The 9,775-nt window shown below is 43.2% G+C and overlaps 1 long non-coding RNA gene across 2 annotated transcripts; it reads left to right on the forward strand.

Moving 5' to 3' along the window:
• The first annotated feature begins 232 nt into the window (after positions 1–232).
• LOC143111856 (uncharacterized) lies at positions 233–7,012 on the forward strand. 2 transcript variants are annotated; one of them, XR_012984624.1, is made up of 3 exons: positions 233–315; positions 6,281–6,542; positions 6,792–7,012. It is a non-coding gene; the product is annotated as an uncharacterized LOC143111856 (long non-coding RNA). The 2 variants fall into 2 exon arrangements; XR_012984625.1 differs by having other exon boundaries at positions 6,281–6,441.
• Positions 7,013–9,775: the final 2,763 nt, after the last annotated feature.

The following is a 9,775-nucleotide window of genomic DNA, read 5'->3' on the forward strand; positions in this document are numbered from 1 at the left end:
GAAGCCTGTCATTGTTCGTCTATTTGGGAAAGACTGCTAAAGCTATTTCGGATACAAACTGCAGGGCAGGGCACTGGGTTCTTCATGGTGTCATAGTAAATATATTGCAAAGACTAGCCTACATGTCGTAATGATTTTCAAGCCAAATTGTCAAGGAGCTGCACTCTTGCGCAACTCAGGGCGCGGTGAGCAGATCGGGTTGGAGTCGTGTTACAGTAGTAAGTTCCTTGTTCAGACAGCCCGCAGGTCTACTTCCGTGCTGGCGTACATTTGATTTGCGTCGATTAAAAACAACTCTCTTCATTGAATCATTAGGTCAGTGCTAATTCTGCTAAATTATAAATTAATTCATAATATTGTTTTTAATAGCGAACTTCCTTCAGCTCTTTCGTATCAAACACTGTCGTGGAACTGATGTAGGCCTAACTATTATTACGATGTACAGTGTACACCAATGTATCATCGTGTAGGCTACAGAATAATAGCAAACAATAACTATGTTACAATGTCATCGAGGTCCTTCATTCCTTGAACAGATTTTTTAGGAAGCTTTAAAGAAGTCTGTGTAAGTCAGATGTCATGCAGGCTAGCGTGTGTTGAAGCCTGACCGTGCCATTATGCCATGGTCTTCTTCACAAGTCAGGGGCAGCACGACAGATGCTCTCTCTCTCTCTCTCTCTCTCTCTCTCTCTCTCTGGCCAAAGCAGCACAATATGATTATTTGACAAAAGGATTAGATTTTCATGAAATATGGCATACTACTAAGTCACATCCCCACGCCCACAATCACACACACACACACACACATATTTTTGACTTGCACTTAATGGCCTCAAACCACATAAGGGGGCAACTGGTGCAGTTGTGTAACACACTGCTTCTCATTCCTGCTGAACATCAAGCCTAATAGATTTCCCAGACGTTGTTTTAGAATGAGTGATAACGCCGCGCTTGAGCTGCTATACACACGGTCAGTGGATTAGGGGCAGACTGAAGCAGGTCTCCTGCAGTAGACGGATGTCCCGGGGCATGCACAGATCGTGGTGCTGTATGTGTGTGTGTGTGTGTGTGTGTGTGTGTTTCGTTCACAGTGCATCAAACATGCAGTTTGTGTTACTGGAGGCATCAGGGCTATAGAGAGCGGGTCCATGAGTATGAATGAACACCTGCATGGTAACATGTCTCTGATTGGACAGTATAGGGGAAAACCCTGATCTGCCATGGCAGAGTCAGAGGGTCTCCTCCAATCAGCGGCACAGTCAGGAGTGCGTAAGGTTTGAGCTCACTACGCTGCACAGACACACACATGAGCATGGATGCGCATGTGCATACACACATGCACACACACACACGTACACATGCAACATACTCATACAATGCACGCTTACTCATACTTACACACACACACACACACACACATACATGCAACATACTCATGCAATAGACAGCAGACCCTTGATTCATGCATGCACAACCCATGTGCACTGTGCAAACACTGGTAGGGGAACATGCTTTCTCTGAAACACACACACACACACCCCACTACTAGGGACGCTGATTAATGTGGCTAAATTAAGCGGAGACAGTCCATCTCTGCAGGCATCTCACACCGCATATGGAGGTTGGAGCAGCCCCTCCTCTAGGCAGTCCTCCATAAAACCTTCACTTTAAAAATAGACACACTGTAAAGGAGCACAAAGACCTCACTATTCTCTGTTACAGCTGAATGTATTATCTTTCTGCTTAGCCATGTGCAAACAAGGGTCACAGAACCACCAAACATGAACTGGTAAAAGAATCAGTTCAAATAGATAGATAGATAGATAGATAGATAGATAGATCTAGATTCAGAAATTAGACAAAACCTTTGAGTTGATTTAGGGGCAGATTAATATTAGGAATTCACTGATGGTGGTTGGAGTCCAATGATTTTTGACATGGCTCCAGCCTTAAACAATTCTGTGTTGCATGCACACAGAGCAATGTAAACTGGTAATGAGCACAGAGCAATGTAAACTACTGTGTCAACATTAACCAGAAGGATGTACATGCTGTTGCATGACTCAGACTGTAACAATGTGGAGGTGCTCTCTTTTTGCTGCATAATTCGGTGCCATATAGTGTTTGAGTGATGAATCACCTCTTGAGACAGATATTATAGATATTAGTAATGAAGATGTTATTGTCTGTCTTTGCCGATTTAATTTTGCTTGAGAGAACCATACTTGTATCTAAAAAATTAAGATACTGTCTGGTTTTTTTTTATCTGATTGTAGCTAATCTGTGTTTAATGCAAGCTTAGCTTGTGATCTCTGGCTTCATGTTCTTAATGTGAGTATAAACTATGGATACAAAAAAACATGATCATATGGTCCTCAAGGCTAAATCAACCGATAACTGACAATGGCCTCCGGAAGTGTACAGCACCTCATATATATTGGCACCCCTGGTAAAGTTAAGTAAAAGAGGTATAAAAATGGGCTATTTATTTTCACAATAGTTTCACAGTGAGGAGTCTAATTTCCAAGAAACAAAAATATCTCATAAAGAAATAAATATGTTTAACAAAGATTATTGGATTGGAAATATTAAATGGAAAAAAAGCTTCAGCTACTTTTTCTAGGGGTGTCGATAATTTGGTTCCCTTCTTGTTCCAAATGTTCATGAAACCTATTGTGATCTGTGAAGTATGGCCTGCAAACTTCGAATTATCTTCAATCTTCCCATTTCATGTGAATACCTTCCACATTCATGCAAATTCTTGCACTGCCTGTACAGGCATTAAAACAGGTAGGTGAAAATCTTTTTCATGTTACTAGTCCTCTCTGTTCGATGGCAGTGTGTGTTAGGTTTAATCGGCATCAGGGATGGATTACTGCACGGGCCTACCGGGCCCAGGCCCAGGGGCCCAAGGGGTCAGGGGGCCCTGAAACCTAAGCCTTTGCATGGAATCATTGCCTCAATATCAACAAATCAGGATGTAGGCTATGAATCTGATTGAATTTAGTATTGGCAATCCTCAAAATGCACCAGAATACAGGAAATCACATCAAACAAATTAAAAAAATTCTGGGGGAGGACCCCCAACCCCCCCCTCCCACATATACGACAATTAGTGGGAGGCCCTTAATACATCTGGGCGCAGGGGCCCAAAAGTTCATAATCCGCCCATGATCGGCATATTACGACATCAGAAATATCATTACCGAAAAATAAAAACTTCAAAATTAACCTCAGAAACCACTTTTAAAGAACCACAATTCTGTTATTGAGATAATTTGACTCTCATTTGCGCTCGTTTTACTTATATATGGCAGTGCAGTGTGTGGGAAGATAGATCAGAGGCATTGCCAGACTTCATGTTCTCACCTCAAAGCAGTCAAAATCTGGTGTTGAACTCCGCCTTGTGGCGATTAGGAAGACATGCACCTTTTGGAATGTTGCATTGTAGAACCTGCTCTTTGGTCCCACCGTCTGTCTGTTCCACATTGACATCTGCATCTTCACCACCAGTTCAGTTGCTCAGTAGCTCATAGCTTGTTAGTATGTTATTTTGCCTCAGTTGAAGTGGTTCAGACTGGGAGTACTGGTGACTTTTTTCTGAAAACTTCCTGAAAATGACTGAAAGAAAAAAATCAGCTAATCAGCTAATTTCCATTGCGACTGTAACCCCAGGCCATTCTTTTCTAAAAAAGTTTCTAGACATACTGCTCACTAGTGAAAAAAAAGTGGGTTATCCATAGTAAAGATGTACATTGACTTGTCCCATTAAAAATGATATGTTATTCACAATGCAATAGTGGACTGTAGAGCACATGACACACAATGAAACAAGACTACACAATAATATAATATAATAATAATAATATAATAATAATAATATAATAATATAATAATAATAATAATAATAATAATAATAATAATAATAATAATAAAATAATAATAATACAAAAATTAGCCAAACATCATTTGGTTTGTGCACAGTCTGTGTCTTGTGATTTTACTTTGGCTCTAGCTTTGGCACTGCAATTAATTGGAGGACCACTTTATACTTTGCTGTTGGATTCCTTATAGTTACACTATGACACAGCAGAGTACATAATTCCTTTGATAATTTTGTAACAAGCCTAGATGACTTATGACTAGACAAGCAGATGACTGTGCCTTTTGATGGGTGCTGATAAGAAAGAGGCAGGGGCTTAAGAGATATCTGGGGCCTTGGTCATTCTGTGTGAAATATTAGTGTGTGCCACATTCAGCAAACTAGCACTGCAATGTTGATTGTTTGTTTATTTGTTGTGTCAGGGTTAACAGATGTAATATATTTTAGTGGAAATCCAGAGTTTTAAGGTTATGTGTTCTTCAAGCTTTGCCTACATTTGAGAGCTGGTGACATGATGTGCCCACATGCTACCAGTAGAGGGCAGTCTCTTCTAGTTTTCTACACGGCTTTGGATTTCTACAGCTCTGGTTTTCTATCACTGACATCATCAAGACTACTGTACCTCTTAAAAATAAGATTAACCACACCACAGTACCATGATTTACATATTGGTTATTCAAAATGTGCAAAATTGGGATGCAAATTCTGTTTAATGAAAGCTTAAATTGGTTCATTCAAAGATGTAGACATGTTTGCAACACAACAACACAATATGCGGGTTATCTTAAAATAACAGCTTCAATCTCATTCTGATGCTACACTGACTTATAATATGGAACATGAAGTCTTTGACATTGCCAATGCACACCCGGAACGCATGATATGGCAAACATGATCCCTTTACATGATTTTTAAGTGGGTACGGTCTTAGTGCTAAATGGCGTTGAATATTGACGCCAAGGGGCATAGACATCAGTTCATCCATTGTGATGCTTTAAAGCCAGCTCTGTTCTGCCATGGAGATCAAGCATGGCCACTGTCTGTGTGCACACTGGTCCCCAGATAAATGGCCTCTCTTCTCCGAGAGAAAGCAAACAAGTGGAAATCAATACAGCTCCATGATGGAAAATAGAGACCAGATCCTGTTGGTCTGTTTACACACACGGCACAATGGTGCAGTGCAATAACAACACAGATCAGACCTCCCTTCATCTCACAGAGCTGGATCTGACCATCTCAGACCACACAAATGTAACTTGACAGCCAGCAACAATTGGCCAGATTGGAGGCCAGGACAGAAGAGTGGCACAGGACCAGTGCAGAGAGCCGTGAGGAGAGCCTTCCTTCCATAGTTTGTCTTTAAATTGAAAGCAAACAATGCAACACATTTCAGAGTGCACTGCAGGCATGAATATCTTAAGTGTTAACCCAAGGGGGAATGCAAGCTGGTTGAAAAAGGTAGGAATGCAAAGATGCTGATCTTTAGAGGCATGTGCGTGTGAGTGTGTGAGCGTGTGTGTGTTTGTGCTCATGTGTGGTGTAGGAAGATCACAATTATATAAGTGGGTCAATCCTTCTGCCCCACTGCTTCCATGGCAATACACTACTGCTACCACAAACATCATTCAGCAGAGCAGGTGAACTCCATTTCCCACCATCTCCCTCATCACTTCCTCCATCTCCATCCTTTCCCATGACGACTGATGCTGGTCCTAATCTGGACATCTCGGCCATCTACTCCCCCTATCCAATCCCTGACCACTGTATCCAGTAACTGACCTCAGCACTACAATTGAAATCATCATCATCCTTTGTTCCTGGACTCCCTCCTAATCTAATAGTCTTGTCCATTTGCTGCTCTTTGGTCAAGCACTGTGGCTTTACAGACCTACGACAAATGTCTGCACCACCCTGGCGACTGTTGCCAGGATACAGGAGGAGTGGGAGACAGGGGCAGCGTCTCTAAGGGTGTGTGTGTGTGTGTGTATGTGTGTGTGTGCTCCTGGGCGTGGAGAAATGCATTATTGAAGAAGATCTCTGAGCCCCCGTCTGCCTTCTGCAGGTGGGATCAGAATGAGGCGAGCATGTGTCTGACAGAGATGTGATAGAAGAGTCAGCCTGAGGTCAATGTAGCCGAGATGTTAAGGGAACAACAGAGGAAATCATTTATGAAGTTGAAACATCTTGGAAGTTGCCAGTCGAATACATAATGTGTACATCTGAGGAAAAACCCACCCTTTTCATTTCACGATTCATTTTTAATAAAGGGTGGCGAGGGTGGTGGTTAAAGCATCCATGTTCTTGAGAACCCTCTAAAACTGAGGACTGGCTGAGACTGTGGGCATGGGATTTGTATTTGTTTCAGTGCGGTTCAACTGTGCATGGCTTCCTCCACAGGGCTGGTCCAAGTAGAGTGTGAGCAACTGAGCATTTCTGCAGCATCACTGCAGTGGGCTCCATTTCCATGGGAACCATCCCCCGTCATCCCGTCGCTACGATACAGTCCGGAGGGTGTTGAGAGGCCTGTCATCCATTACCAGAAGCTCCTTAACAGGCAGGTGGGTGGATGGAGGGATGTACCATCTGTCAATTTTAGCATCCAGTGAGGGAGAAGACTGGCAGAGGCTGAACAGGACTCCCCCCTTGGGCCAGTAAAAAGGTAGCTGTGACACAGTCAAGGAAAAAGGTTCATAGCTCAATCAAAAATACGGAGTAATCAGACCACCAGGCACATAAAAAAACACAAACACAATCTGTGCGAAAGGTGCACAGACCAGTGTTGCCTTGTAAGCGAACATCCATGATGATTTGTGTGATTTGATAGTGAGCCGTTCAGGTCCTCTCTAATAGGCTGTCAGCATGTGAAATAAGGCTGCACTCTCAGTCTTGCCCCCCCTCTCGCTCTCAGCATGGCTCCAGGAGTCCCCAGGGAGATGACACCGTCCTGGCTCCTCTGACGCTCTGCATATTTCATACCCCCGTGCCCCAACTACGGTCTCGCTGCTCATACTACAGCACAGCCTGTCAAAGCGCTGGTTTGGGGAGCCCTTGCTGAATGTTCTACATTAGCCAGTCGACCTATTTGAAATGTATTATTTTCTTTCATCAGGTCTGTGATTCTTCAATCCACCATTCTCCGTTATGCTAAAAAATAAATGTATGTTGTGTTACACTGAAAAAGTACATATTGTCTTTTTGCTGAAAAGGTGGATGTACTGTACAATTAACCATGTTAGTACCTTAAAAGGAGATAATACATGGTTAGTTAAAAATGAAGCCATAGACAGTTTTCATGTATTTACACATCTTTATTATTTTTAATTATGTTGCAAACAATGACATCCAGATATATCGGTACACAATTTTACTGTGTGCATGTGTGTGCCCGTGTCTGAGTAAGTGTAGGTCTGTGTGCATGTGTGTGTGTGTGTCTGAGTGAGGGAATGTGTGTGCTTGAGTCGGTGTGTCTGTGTATGTGTGTGAGAGAGTGAGTGAGTGAACAGTGAGATCACAAAAGCAGAGTAAAATCCTGTTAAGTCAGACGGCCCTCAGTATACAAGGCAGAGAAAAAGACAGTTGGACATTTTTGCACCGGTCTCTGGACAGCTCCACAGGCTCAAAGGCCTTGGCTGACCAGGCCACGCAGTTATCTACGTACAGAACGATGGGATTGGTTACGTCCTTTCAGCTTCTATAGAGTCTTCCTCCTGAAAAGGTGTCGGGGAGGTGATTTGCGCCCCCTTCCTCTCCTCTATTCACCTCCTAAACTATACTCCTCCCCATCCATTCCAGCTTCTTATATTTTTAATCCCCTACAATCCCCTTGAAAGAAAGGAAGAGCTTTTCCTATAGTCATGTATATAGCTTGCACAAACATACTTACATACATACATACATACATACATACATACATACAAAAACTGAGCTCTTGAGACGCACAGAGCAGCCTATTACTTATTGCACATATTGATCTACCTGGGAGGGCTTTCTCTCTAGACGTTAGAATTTTGTCAGTTTAGACAAATGCAAAACATACACAAAACACACACACACACACACTCTCAGCAACAAACATAGAACCATAAAAAAAAAAGACAGACAAAACTATAGGACATCACACACACTCCGATCCGAGAGAAGAGCCTGACAGGATAGCTCATTCAGTGCAACGACACTCGAGCCGTACCACTGAACAGGTCAAAAGCTTTCTTTAGGTGGATGATGCGCACACACACGCGCAAACACACACACACACACACTCACTCGCTCCAGCGCAGCAGCTAACAGGTTCATGTACTGTACAGATACACAGGCAGATGACAAAAGCAGCGAAGCAGCAGAATGGATCGGTTTCGCAGGCGAGAATATTCTAGAATGCACCCCAAATGCCCCACCCTCCCTCCCCAAAAATCCCCATTCAAGCAAATGGTTCTGTGAAAGTGGTCTTTGTACACGCAGTCACTGTAGTGACCATTCAAGAACACCCCCCCCCCCCCCCCCACCCCCCGTGGACTAGCTTCTGTGCTAGTCTAGAAGGCCTGTGGGCGTTTGAATGAGTGAACAAACAGTTGGGTGTGTATGTGTGTATGTGTGTGTGTGTGTGTGTAGGGGTGGGGGTCTGGGGTCAGGAGAGCGGTCCATTCTTGTTAGTGCCCGGACAGATGAACTTCTCAGGCTCATCGACAGTGAGGCAGAGTAGGTCTCTTTATATCATTGCTAAAGACCTCAACTGCAGCAATGTTGATGCTATGGATGATCTTGCATGTCAACAGTGGGAGAGGTTGCTTGAGCTGCCTCTACCTTAGTACAAGACACTAGAAGGGACTTCTGAGCTTTAGTCTGTGATGAGTGTCTCCACAGTGTGTGGAAGGTGGAAGTGCATGTCAGGGAGGGAGTGGACTGAGCACTGGTCAGTGTAGCTGTCTACAGAGGAGGTCATGGCAGGGGGAAAACATAAAAATGCATCATTTTTTTTTTCTTCTTTTGTTTTTTCTAAACAAAATCAACATTTGGAAAATGTTTAACATTTACTGGTTTTTGCCCACTTAACTGCATATGGTTCTCATGTACTCATTTTAGGGGCCGTTCCTGTTCCATGACAGGAATTGTGGGAAATACTTCCCTGCGGGTCTGAGATCTCCACCAAACTCGTGATCAGGGTCGTCCCCAAGCTCGAGACTAACAGGGAGGTCCATGACATGACGTGACATGACGCCTTGACTAACTGGATAGGGGGACAAATAGCCTTTACATAGAGAAAGGAGTATGCACCGGATGTCAGCCACATTCACCTGCTTGTTAAGGACTCCAGGCTGACCTGAGATTTAAAATACAAACACGGGGAGGTTGGGGTCCATTATATTTCAATGTAGGTTTAAAACAACAGGCTCCTCTGTGCAAAGCCATGGTAACACGAGGGTAGGTTACATTTAGTGGGGAAGAAATGCACTATGTTGTCTTAAAATCCACCTCTCTCTCTGTCTCTCTCCTCCTTCGCTTCTCTCCCTTAGGCACTGACAGTGTACGAACCGCGGCAGCAAGAGATAAGATGTGACCGCAGAAAAATGAGAGAAGAGGGGAACAAGGGGGGAAAAAATAAAAGGAAAAAAAAAAAAGGACAGAAAAGTTTGGTTTAGTAGTGCCCTGTGTTTGAGCTCCCTGGACTGCACTCGCCTCCTCAAGTGTGTGTCCTTGTCCAGGGTTCAGAACATCAGTTCCTGTGTTGAACTCTACCATACCTCTCTACACAATGGTAATGCAAATTTACAGTGTATAAGTTTTGGGGTTTACCATGCAAGAATACTTTTTTTTTTCCTTCTCGTGTGTGTGCCATGTGTATAATGTTTTTAATAAGCTCAGTTCTACACCCAGAATAATTTACATAGGAGGACG

The sequence above is a fragment of the Alosa pseudoharengus genome, unplaced genomic scaffold, assembly GCF_046254945.1.
Source record: "Alosa pseudoharengus isolate Yale_2024_CS ecotype anadromous, Long Island Sound unplaced genomic scaffold, YU_APseudo_1.1 YU_APseudo_1.1_scf_8, whole genome shotgun sequence".
Taxonomy (NCBI): domain Eukaryota; kingdom Metazoa; phylum Chordata; class Actinopteri; order Clupeiformes; family Clupeidae; genus Alosa; species Alosa pseudoharengus.